The sequence below is a fragment of the Grampus griseus genome (assembly GCF_964374135.1).
Source record: "Grampus griseus genome assembly, chromosome: 18".
Taxonomy (NCBI): Eukaryota; Metazoa; Chordata; class Mammalia; order Artiodactyla; family Delphinidae; genus Grampus; species Grampus griseus.
The window spans coordinates 21181376-21193497 of NC_139012.1; the positions used below are offsets into that span (position 1 = coordinate 21181376).

A 12122-nucleotide genomic window follows, 5' to 3' on the forward strand; every position below is an offset into this window, starting at 1 on the left:
TTTACCAGATTATTACCCAATTTTAAGAAGGAAGAGAAAAAATATGTCCTCCAGCAATTTTATTCATTCAAAAATAATTGTAATGCAATGAAATAGATCTATAAGCAGACTTCACATGAGTAATTAGTTTCTCTTTTTTCAAAAGGACTGGTTGGAGGGGCTGCTGTTATTGTATTATTTGTCTCCATCATCTAAACATATATTAATTTTTCCTTCATTAAAATTTGATCTTTTATAGAAACTGCTGTGATCAAAAATGAAACAAAAGGGCTTCTCCTCAGGGTCTTTTGCCTTACTCCACTTTTGTAAGTAGAAACTACTTAAATGTACCAGAGAATTGCAGTTGCCTGCAGGGCAATTCTAGCTTTAGCTGCAGCAGCAGAAAGAATTGCCCTTTTAAAGCTTATCCTTTGTTTCTGTGGGGTGAGTTTTGTTATTCCACATTTTAGATGGCTCATTCTTAAAAATATGAAGGTGTAAATTAGACATTGGGCAAAAAGTGGCCAAAGCATTTAAAATGCTTTCATTTCCAGATTTTTATATTCTCTTTAATTAACTTGTAATTATCAAAGACATTTTTGTCTCCTCTTAACCTTGATTTACCTACAAGTTTAGTTAGTTTGAATAAAAGGATGAGATTACTTTAAATTTATGTTTCCAGAGATTTTCATTTTTTTTTTTATCATTAGAGCTCTGAGTAAATTGAATTTTTTTGAAAAGAATATTCAGTTTGGTGATGTTAAAGAATATGATAATGTCATATATATTTATTTCAAATTAAAAAATCTTTTCAGAATTTTTTTGGTAAAGGTTTAAATAATACATAGCTCAATATCAAATAATGTTTTTGATTAATATGCCCAATATATGAAGGTAAGCCTCTGTGTTTCTTTTAGCTGTTGGAGTTTACAAAGAGACATGCAAATATTGAACTTACTACTCCTGGATGCCCTGACAATGTGGAAAATAAATCTTTACAAAATTGATTTTTTAAAAGAAATTACAAAATTTAGTAAAATAAATAAAAGTCTTAAATGAAATTAAGTAAAAATCTCCCTTCTTAAGTACAAAGAGATGTTGAGATATTGAATTTACCTAGTGAGAATAGCCAGAATGAGAGGAAATCAAATATCATTCTAATATCTAAAGCAAAGTTGGTTTATCAAAAGTTAGGACTTCATTAGTTTTTAAACTGTGCTCGTACATTTAAAAAATGTTTGTTTTGAAGATGCCTTAAGACATCTTAGGGCAGAATTAGGGTCAGGCTTGTGAATGTGACCAAAAAAAGAGAAATTTTGGCTCAATATTAGAAAGTAATCTCTAACAACTAATTATTCCCCTTCAGACATGGAATGCATAACTACTAGGGAAGTTACAGAAGGGCTTCAGCATTGGGGGGAAAATCACGTTAAAATTATCTCTGAGGACATCTGAAACTCTAACAGTCTGAGTTCAGTGTGCCCATTCCACATTGAATTAGCTTCAGCACATTTTTTATTGACTTCATTTTGTCCGTAGTTCAAAGAAGATAAGAACAAAACCACAAGTATATGTTATTGTTTCATTTGGGAAGAAAAAGAGTTCTAATTAGGTCCAGTAATGAAAAATATTAAGTAAAAAGTTTAAAAGGGGGGAGCATTATGATGTTCCAATGAAAATTATTTATGCAAATCATTGTTGCTTACCAATCAAGTAGTCACTATAATAAATATAACTTTATGTGGACAATCATCAAATCAAAACAAATTGTGTTTAATTAGTATTAAATGAATGAATGGCTTTTTAGATTTGAATTCTGTTAGAATACTACTTTTAAAATATGTTCATTGAGCACAGTATATTATTAATCATAGTGATTTATCATATTTTATTAGCTGAAAAATGGAAAAATGTGAGCTATTTCTTTTCAGCTGTAAAATACATAAAAATTTATATGAATATAACAATGCTTTTATCCATCTTCTTCAGGGATGTGTAGAAATGCACTATTTTGTACATTCCTGGTGAGCATTTTAGTTTCTAGGATAGACTAAAGGGCAGTCTAATGATACTTACCATCTTAAAATGTTGATAGATGTTTACTCTTGAGGATCTTATCTCTGGGAATTGATCCTAGACGAGCGCATAGAGATAGGTGTAGTAGTTGCTATACAGCACTGTGTATAATGTCTACAAAAAACAATATATAATACTACTAAAAATACTATATGTTTATGATCTCTAAACATACATTGCCTAACTTAAAACTCACAATGGTCATACAATGTTAGCTACATATAGTATTGCTATTTTATAGATGCAGAAATAGAGGCACAAAGAGGTAATGCAACTTGTCCAGAATTACAAATGAGATGTTGGAAGATAAAGATTTATATCAAGGAAATAATTCAAGTTAAATCCCAATTGCTGGCTCATGATATCCACATAAACTTGCCTGTCAGTGATTGAAACATATTCTCCCAGTAATGAGATATTTCGCAACAATAAATAGTAGTTTTCAGTACAATGTTTAAAACTGATAAAAATAATGTTAAATATATTTTAAATTCTAGGAATAGATTGAAGTATCTTCAATGCATTAAATCCATGAATCCTTTAAACCTTGTTCTTGTAAGTTGGGCAATATTTGTATCTCATATTTGTAGATAAGGAAACTGAGACACAGAGAGGTAAATAAACTTGGAAAAAGTCACTCAGCTAGTTAAGTAGAGGTTAGGTTTGAATTTAAGCACTTCTGGTAGCACAGAACTGTTGGTGACAGATTATCTCACCTTTTATTTGCCTGAAATTACTTTATTTCCCATGAGTTTTCCAGGAAAATTTATGTTGGGTATAGATTTTTAGTATCTGTAATTTTTTGAAATTATTTTTACCCTTTTCATATTTTCTGACTCACTGATTTTGTTAAAGTCTTCTCTATAAGTCTTCTGGTGATCTTTGTGGTAACATGTCTTTTTCCTTTCAAGATGTTTTGAAAAATTGCTTTTCCTTTTTCTTTTTCAGAGGCTTGACTGTGCTGTATGCAATTAGGCCTCTCCTTATATTTCTCTCACATTGTGTCCACTGAGCTTCTTGAATCTGTGTGTTGCTAGCTTTGATAAATGTCTCTCCTACTACATTTCCTCTTTCTCCTCTCTGGAACTCCATTTACACTTATTTTAGACTTTTACGATGTTGTCTTTGTGTCAAACACTCTGCTCTTCTCCCTCACCCCCTATTTTTTCCCTTTCTGCTAGTTTTTTGTATCCACCTTATCTTAACTAGTAGTATTTTACAGTGCCCTTTCTACTATTAAACCTATTCAAAGGGTTATAAATTATTGCTATTTTGTTTCATATTTGTATCATGTATAGGTGATTCACTCTATTGATACCAATACTCTTCATCTTTTCATCTATTTAACATATTTTGTTAATTTCCATATATTTATGTTGTTTCAATTATTCTAAAATCCTTATCTGTTAATCTCAATGTTGAGATTCTCTGTGGTTTCATTCTAATGTTTGTTTTTCTCTTTATTATGAGTCATATCATCTTATCTCTTGACATGTGCAATAATTTTTATGTTATCTTAGACAAAATGTAGAAAGGAACAGAAAAAGCTCCAAATGATATCTTTTGACAAGATCATTCCCACTTTCTACTGTTAGGCAGAGTAAGTGATGAATCTCTTCAATCCATCTGAGATTCATTTGGTGAGGACAAGGTTGAAATTTTACTAAGAATCATTTAACCTTTTGTTCTTTTCTATTCCTCGTGCATGTTAGTCTTAGTTTATTCAGGCTGCTATGACACAATACCATAGACTGAGTGGTTTATGAACAACAGAAATTTATTTTCCACAATTCTGGAGGCTGGGAAGTCCAAGATCAAGGAGCTGGCAAATTTGGTATCTGATGAGAGGGCCTGCTTCCTGGTTCATAAATGAATATCGTTCCTCTGTGTCTCACATAATAGAAGGAACAAGGAAGATTTCTGGGGTCTCTTTGTAAGGGCACTAATCCCCTCCTGATTTAATCACTTCCCAAAAGCTCCATCTCCAAATACCATCACACTGGGGATTAGGATTCAACATACGAATTTGGAAGGGGGGGGGCACAAAATTCAGTGTATTGCAATGTTCCCCAAATTTTTTTAGCTGAGAATCTGACTGGGTCTCTGTCTATCCTCAACTGAAGGATTGTGTGAGTCTGTTATTTGGAGGTTTCAGGCTTTGTAGTTTTTCCTTTCAATTGCACCCTACTCCAATCATAACAAAAGCCTTGAGTGAAAAGCACGGTGTACACTTGAAAGAGGCCCCGTTCTCTAGGTGTAAATATTTCTTCTAGATGTTGCAAGATTATAGGAATTTTATTTCGCTTTACAGAAACTCTTAACCTGCTACTTAGCACAAGAATTTGGCAAATGGACCAGTAAGGGTCTGTGGCCTGTTAGGAACCGGGCCACACTGCAGAAAGTGAGTGGCTTGTGAGCAGTGAAGCTTCATCTGTATTTACAGCTGCTCTCCATGACTCGCATTACCGCCTGAACTCCGCCTCCTGTCAGATCAGCGGTGGCATTAGATTCTTATAGGAGCACGAACCCTACTGTGAGCTGCGCATGCAAGGGATCTAGTTGCATGCTCTTTATGAGAATCTAATGCCCAGTGATCTGAGGTGGAGCTGAGGCAGTGATGCTAGCTCTGGGGAGTGGCTGCAAATATAGATTACCATTAACAGAGAGGTTTGACTGCACAGAGACCATAATAAATCAATTGTTTGCAGATTCATATCAAGACCCTATCAGTGAGTGGCAAGTGAAAACAAGCTCAGGGCTCCCACTGATTCTGCATTATGGTGAGTTGTATAATTATTTCATTATATATTACATTATATTGTAATAATAATAGAAATAAATGTAATGTGCTTGAATCATCCCGAAACCACCACCCCGCTGCCCCAGTCCATGGGAAAATTGTCTTCCACGAAACCAGTCCCTGGTGCCAAAAGGTTGGGGACCACCGGACTATAAGATAAAGAGAATCACACATTTAGGGTGCCTGGATTTTCAAATTTGCTGTGCCAGAACAGCACAAACACCCAAATCTTTGCTAGATTTTCTTTACCCAGTCGAGTACTTCTGTAAGGACCAAGTTCAATCATCAGCCATGTCTAGTGTTAACAAATGCTCTCTATGAAGAAAATATTCAACAATACACTGTTACCTTATAAAGACTGTCCCGCTGGAGTTTCAGTCTATTTAGTTTGATTTTCCTCCAAAGCTGGGCTGTTTTTGAATATCCCAGGCAATGTTAAGTTATATCTATAAAAACCTCTGAATACCAGCTTTGGTTTAAAACTTCTCTAAGACTGTCCCACCCCCACTTCGCATAAAGCCAAAACAATTTTTGTTGTGGCTCTTTGAGATAGGGGAACAACCCTTAGGGATTTCAACATTATGGGCAAGAATCTTATTACACATGTACTGGCATAAAGCTTTGTCTTCCACAAAAACTGAGTCTGTGAAAACCAGTGCTTGAGTTTCTCTTCTTCGCTAAATTCCTCAAGGAAAAATCAGCTTTTATTTTACTTTACTTCACTGGGGTTAGCATGATAAATCCTTACAAATTTATCAGCTCATGGATGACTTAAAATATGTACTATCAAACATTTTCAGGTGTTATGTAAACCAGATGCATTATCAGCAATAATACGAGAAAAGACATTTCTCTCCATTTACTCTTCCATCCAATTCATTCTCCTTTACTGCATTGAAATTTATCAAATTCATCAATGACCAAAATTGGACCAAACCCAATGGACACTTTCTGACATCACTTTACTTGACTTGGCAGCAAGATTGGATGTGTTCCACCAGTTCATCTCTCTCTTGAATAATTTATCTTTGATTTTGTGCATCTTCATTTTTGGTTTCTCTCTTTACTTATTTTTGTTTTGGTTTGTTTATTTTTTTCCTCTTGGTCCCCTTTGCTATATCATATTTGGGTTGCTGAAGCCCATGAATACAGCAAGACTATAGTTAAATCAATATTCAGACAAAAAATATTTATATTTAGAAAATGTTTGCATAGAACCTGTGAGTTTTAATTTTCTCTCAAATATGTTTTATCTTATGGGGAAAGACATGTTTCACATTTGTCTAACTTATAAGTTATCGATTTTTTTATTGTCTTGAAAAAGATATTAATTATCCAACCCGATGGAAGTAGAGGGATATGTGGACATTTCAGCTCTGCAAACTTCTTTTGCATATATATAAATAAAATATATAAAATAAATATATAAAATAATAAATATATAAAATAAATATATAAAATAATAAATTTTATATATAAAATTCTTTTGCAATATAAAAATAAAATACTCATATATAAGGAATTGTTTATGAAAACTGTTGTGTTTAGGTTAGAAAAGATTAATGAAAGCATAATAGACAATAAATTTTCCTAATTTTTTCTGCATATTATTTTTCTTTAGCTTTGAGATAATTTTGGTAAATAAAAATGGGAAAAATGACATCATTAATGATCTTCCCAGTGAAAATTTCATTTAAAGTTACCATCACTTAGAGCTATCATTCGAACTTTCTCTATGCTTTTTAACATTTAGTAATCTTTTAAATTTATGTTTAAAGATCTAGTACTTTATGTATAAAATTAAATATATACCTACTAATATTATTCTTAAAACATAATGTTTATTCTTCATCAGCTGATCCTTTAAGAGTTTAGATTCTAAGAGAGAGATGATAGGACCACATCCTCTTACAAATGTCACTTGAATCCTGCAGTATAAAAATTTTATAGTTCATGGTCCCTCAAGCATAAAATTAGCAAATATATTTACTGTATTTAAAAACAGAAATAATGTAGTGATCAGACTTTCTTTTATTTCTTTACAAACTTGACCTAGATATTTTCATTTTCTTTATTAGCTCATTACATTTATTCCTAGTGAAAATGTATCTCAAAGGATGTTCACTAGGCAAGTAAATTCTATGTAGACAAATTCTGTTAAGATTAGTTATTATACCTTCAAACATCCTACTGAATACACTGATATAACATGTTATACTTCAAAAATTTTGAATTATTAGTATTATATTATGCTTTTCATAAACAACTTGGCTGTGGTACCTAGAAAGTTATGTGGATATTAGTGGGTCATATTCTTTTAACATTTCACAAGAGTTTTCAATGAAAGTTGAACAGAGATTTCAGATGTTGGTAGTAAAATTCAATTACTTAAAAAGAAAAATCATTAGATAAAATCTTTTAAAAAACTTAATTGACCAAAAATGGAAATAACTTCCCTGCGAACACTGCATTGATGGACATTTTTAAGTGCCAAGGATCTCTATCTGAGGTATTCAAGATGGAATTCTTGTATTAGTGAAGCATTTACATTTGAGGTTTATCCTCATCCTCAATATTCTTTGAATTATTGCTTAGCATTCCCTTTATAAAACTCTGCAGAAACCAAAAATAAAGAAGTACTTTACCTCCATTTTCTTTTCAAATTTTTTTCAAATAAGATTCTAATACTGTTTTGTAATGTGTGTGTATATATATATATACATATTCAGTAAATATTATAAGGTTTTACAATGTATGTATATATATGTGTACACATACACACATATGTATGTGTGTAGATGATAGATAGAGATATAGATGATATTTTTAACACAATTTTATAGCTTATTTTTACCATGACTTAGTAAAATCACTTTATCTCATATTCAGAATTGTTTTATTACTCGGTAGCATTAGATATTAGCTATTTAACTGTTCTGTTAATTTATACACTTACCAAGCTACTGATCAATAAATTAATGCAATAGGCAATTGGAATTTCATTGTTTTATCTCTTATATCAAACCTTTTCATTACCATTTTGTAAGTATAATTCATATTATTTTTCACAGTTCAGGATGTTTTTTCAAGTGAGATGGAATTCATCATATAGCTGATTCACTGTCCATTGTAACAGATCATTAATCTTTGCCAGCAGGTATATTTATATTCTTGGCAGTCAATACATTTTCTAGATTTTCTCTTCCATCAGAATGAATGAGTAGAAAGTAGAGCAGATGCTCAAAATGATGGCTCTTCTAAATTTTCTGTAGGTACAGCAATAAAGATTAACACTTATGTCTACTATGACTTCTTCAGAATATGAGTATTTATATGGTTGTGTTTTGTTATTACAGATATCTGTGTGTGTAAAATTACTATTTAATGCATTGAAATCAATTGAGAATACTCAACCAAACTAAGAATATCACTTACTGTATAAGGTCAGTGTAATCCACTCTCTTTTTCAGTGTCCTCTCTTAATTATAAAAATTGAAAAATATTCTGGTAATTAGTGTCACCATATGAGATTAAAAAAAACAGAGATGAATCATCAGAAGGAGTTAAGATACCAATTACGGAGAGTCTTTTAATTCATATAAAGATATTTGACCTCTATATTTAAAAGCTAGTGAGTAGAAACTGAAATATTTTATGTAGGATAATGACACATCAAATTTACATTTCAAAAAATTCACCCTACCTGCACTTTAGAAAATCTATTGGATGAATACAAAAATGTATTATTGGTAAAAATGAGGATAAGACAAGAATACTGGTGAGATATAATGTTACCTTAGTCTAGAACAGTGTCAACAAAGAGGAGAAAACATATATATTTAAAATCATCAGGACTTGAAATTGTTTAAAGAGGCAAAATAGAGGAGTGATTTATTATTGTTATTAAGGTTCCAGAAAAAACATTGCTTGAATGATTATTTATTATGATAGAGACACTAGTGTATGAATAAATTTGTTGTGAAAATCATAAGTTCAAGTTGAGACTGGTTAAACAGGTTAAATATCTCTTAGGTATTCCAGATTTCAAGGTGACATAAGAATGTATACATCTGAAGTTCCACATAGAGTTATAGATTGAAGATTAAATTTAGAAGATGCCAATATATTTGAACTTATGTGGGAATGAGGCCTCTATAAAAGGTAAGAAAAAAGAACTTGAAGAGTAAACCCTTATGGGGACTTCCCTGGTGGTCCAGACTTCCCATTGGGTAAGACTCTGTGTTCCCAGTACAGGGGCCCTGGGTTCCATCCCTGGTTGAGGAACAAGATCCCGCATGCATGCCGCAACTAAGAAGTCTGCATGCCGCAACTAAAGATCCTGTGTGCCGCAGTGAAGATCCCTTTGCCATAACTAAGACCCAACACAGCCAAAATAAATAAATATTTAAAAGGAAAAAAAAAGATTAAGCCCTCATGACCACCAAAGCATAAGGTTTGGTAGAAAAGACATAAAGAGAGGAAATAGATATGTGTTGTGTTGCAGAGTTGTACATGTATAATGAAAGAAAGAAAGAAATGGCATGAAAAGAAGAGCAAACATGATAATTAAAAACAAAAATTTCAAAACAATAAATTCAGCAAAATTTCAAAACAGTAAGTTGGCACAGTCGAAAAATGAAGCAGTATTCTGAAAGATATACTTGAAATATCTTTCAGAGTATATAACAAAAATACAAGGAGAGAGAAAAAATTGAGGTAAGCACAAAAGATGTAAATATATATATATATTTATGTATAATTCAAATATATATATATTTGAATTTTCACTAAAGTTAAAATAAGTGTTAAGCTCCAGGTGGAAAATTTCCATCACGTACCTTATAAGAACATTAAAGTGGGAGAAACTCAACAAAAAATTATGGTGAAGTCTTTGACTGTCAAGAATATTTTAAAAATGCTAAAATAAAGCCTTCTGGAAGGAGACAAAAAATAATTTAGAAGAATTGTGATTATATTGGCATCAAATATTTTATGTGCAACACAAAGTATACATATATGAATATGTACATATATAAAATGTACATTATAACATGTTTATTGTAATATACCTACACATATGTATATATGTATTTCTAAGAATTATAAATAAATCACACAAAATTAAACAATTTAGGGCCAACTTTTGGTGCAAGTTTATAAAGACTAGTTTTCTGAAAAATGTCAATATATCCTCTCCATGGTGAAAGGCAGATTATTTCACCTTGGAATACCTAACACTAAAAATGAGGCACGATTATCAGTAAGATTTTTTGAATATAGTAGCAATGTGTTTCGCATTTGAGTAGAGCATTTACCATGTAAACCATAAGCATGCATGCTAGTTTTGACTGGGAAGGAGAGCAGGAGAAATCACTGCAGCCCATCCAAGCTTCACTGCACTCTGTTTTTCTGCTTGGTTGTTATAACTCAGCAGATCTCATGGTGCTTTATGTGTCTGTGGCAAACAAGGGTACTTTATGAAATATTGCACAAGAACCAATGGGAAAATCCCAGCACTGGCCTCTAAGGTTCTTATGTATATTCATGCCTTCATTTTCCAATAATTATTCTCTTCTTGAGAAATAGACTTTGGCTACTATAATCAGGTAAAGACTGAGTGCCTAATAGTGGGATATAAAATATCAGCCATTCAGAACTACTCATTCATTATGAGCTGTATGTTATCTGACACAAAAATTCTTATGGATGAGAATGCTCAGAAATAATCTACTATCAAGTATAAATGGTCTGCCTTCTGCAAGCTGGAAACCCAGGATGGCCAGTGGTGTAGTTTGAAGGCCTGAAAGCCAGGAGCACTGAGAGCAGAAGACAGATGTCACAGCTCAAGCTCTGTGTGTTAAGCTTTCTGTCAGGCAGAGAAGGAACAGATCTTCCCTTTCTCTCCATATTTTTGTTCTGTTCTGGCCTTAGGCGGGTTAGGTGATGCCATTCACCTTTGGCAGGGCCTTCTTCTTTACTCAGTCTTCCTATTTAAATGCCAATCTCTTCCAGGAACACCCTCACAGACACACTCAGAAATAATGTTTAACCAGATATCTGGGCATGGATGATTATTAATGATCTTGGATTATTATATTAATAATTTTTGGGAAATTGACCCCAGGAAGATAATATTCTCTTACTAATTCATAATCTATTTAAAATATTAATTTTATTTAAATAACACATCCAAAATAAATTCAGGAAAGAAATATAGGGAAACTCTAAAATTATAATGGTTTACAATGTTTGAAAGGGGAAAGTTCTTAGGTAATATAAAAACCCAGAATTCATGAAAGGAAAAACCAAGAATCTAAACAGAAAACGTGACCTGATTACATGAGATTTCGAAAACACTGTATGACAAATATATTTATATTTTAAGCACAAATTGATTACAAGAGCTATTGGAAATATAGTGAGAGCAAAGACATTAACATTGGAATTATATTAAAAATATAAATCAATAAGTAAAAGACAAATAATCCATTAAAAAAGTGCTGAGTGTCTAAAAGGCATTTAAAAAAGAAATGCCAATAACACACATAAGTACTAAAATGACTGTCTAGCTCACTCTTATCAGGTAAATGCAAATGTGAAAATGAGAGAAAAATGAGAATATAGGCTCTGACATACACATTTGTGGGAATTTAATGTATTGCCCAATTTCTGAAGGTCAATTTGAAGATTAAACCACAATTAAGATGTATCATTTGGCTTCTGCATAAAGTGTGTGGATAGGTAGATTACATTATATAAATTTCCATTTTTACAATAATAACAATAAAAAGAGAGCTAATTTATTAAGTAAGCAAAGCTTTAAAATGTCTAAGAGTTTTAAAATATTCCAACTAAGAATTGGGAATAAAGTATATTTCTTGCTGTAAGAAAAATGTGAAACCTAATTTTTTTTACTCTGTGTGTTCAAATATTACTCTGGGAGAGTATTTGTTACAATGCACTTGCTGAAAGTTTAAATGACCCTAGAAAAAATATATTCATTTGATAGTTTTTATTTGTAATTTAAATCTTGATTATGTCTAATTACAACAAAGATCTGCAGTAACAATCACTAAATTTTCTCAAAAATTATTTGTCAATGCTTAACCCAATAAAAATAGCATAAGAATGGCACAATATTCTACATGTTGCCCTAAACACTAGATTATGTGTATTTTCAGAAAAATGTTCTAAACCTTTGCTAAATTTCTTTTCTATGTTTTTTATTCAATTGTTTTCTTCTAGTAAATAAAATTTTATCACAGGG

The 12122-nt window shown here is 31.8% G+C and overlaps 1 long non-coding RNA gene across 1 annotated transcript in view; it reads left to right on the forward strand.

The window, feature by feature from the left end:
* Positions 1 to 236: 236 nt before the first annotated feature.
* Positions 237 to 12122, forward strand: part of LOC309835963 — a 31003-nt gene continuing 19117 nt past the window's right edge. Inside the window, exons 1-2 of the long non-coding RNA XR_014298065.1 lie at positions 237 to 305; positions 4764 to 4835. This is a non-coding gene — a long non-coding RNA (uncharacterized lncRNA). The remainder of the gene's footprint in view (positions 306 to 4763; positions 4836 to 12122) is intronic.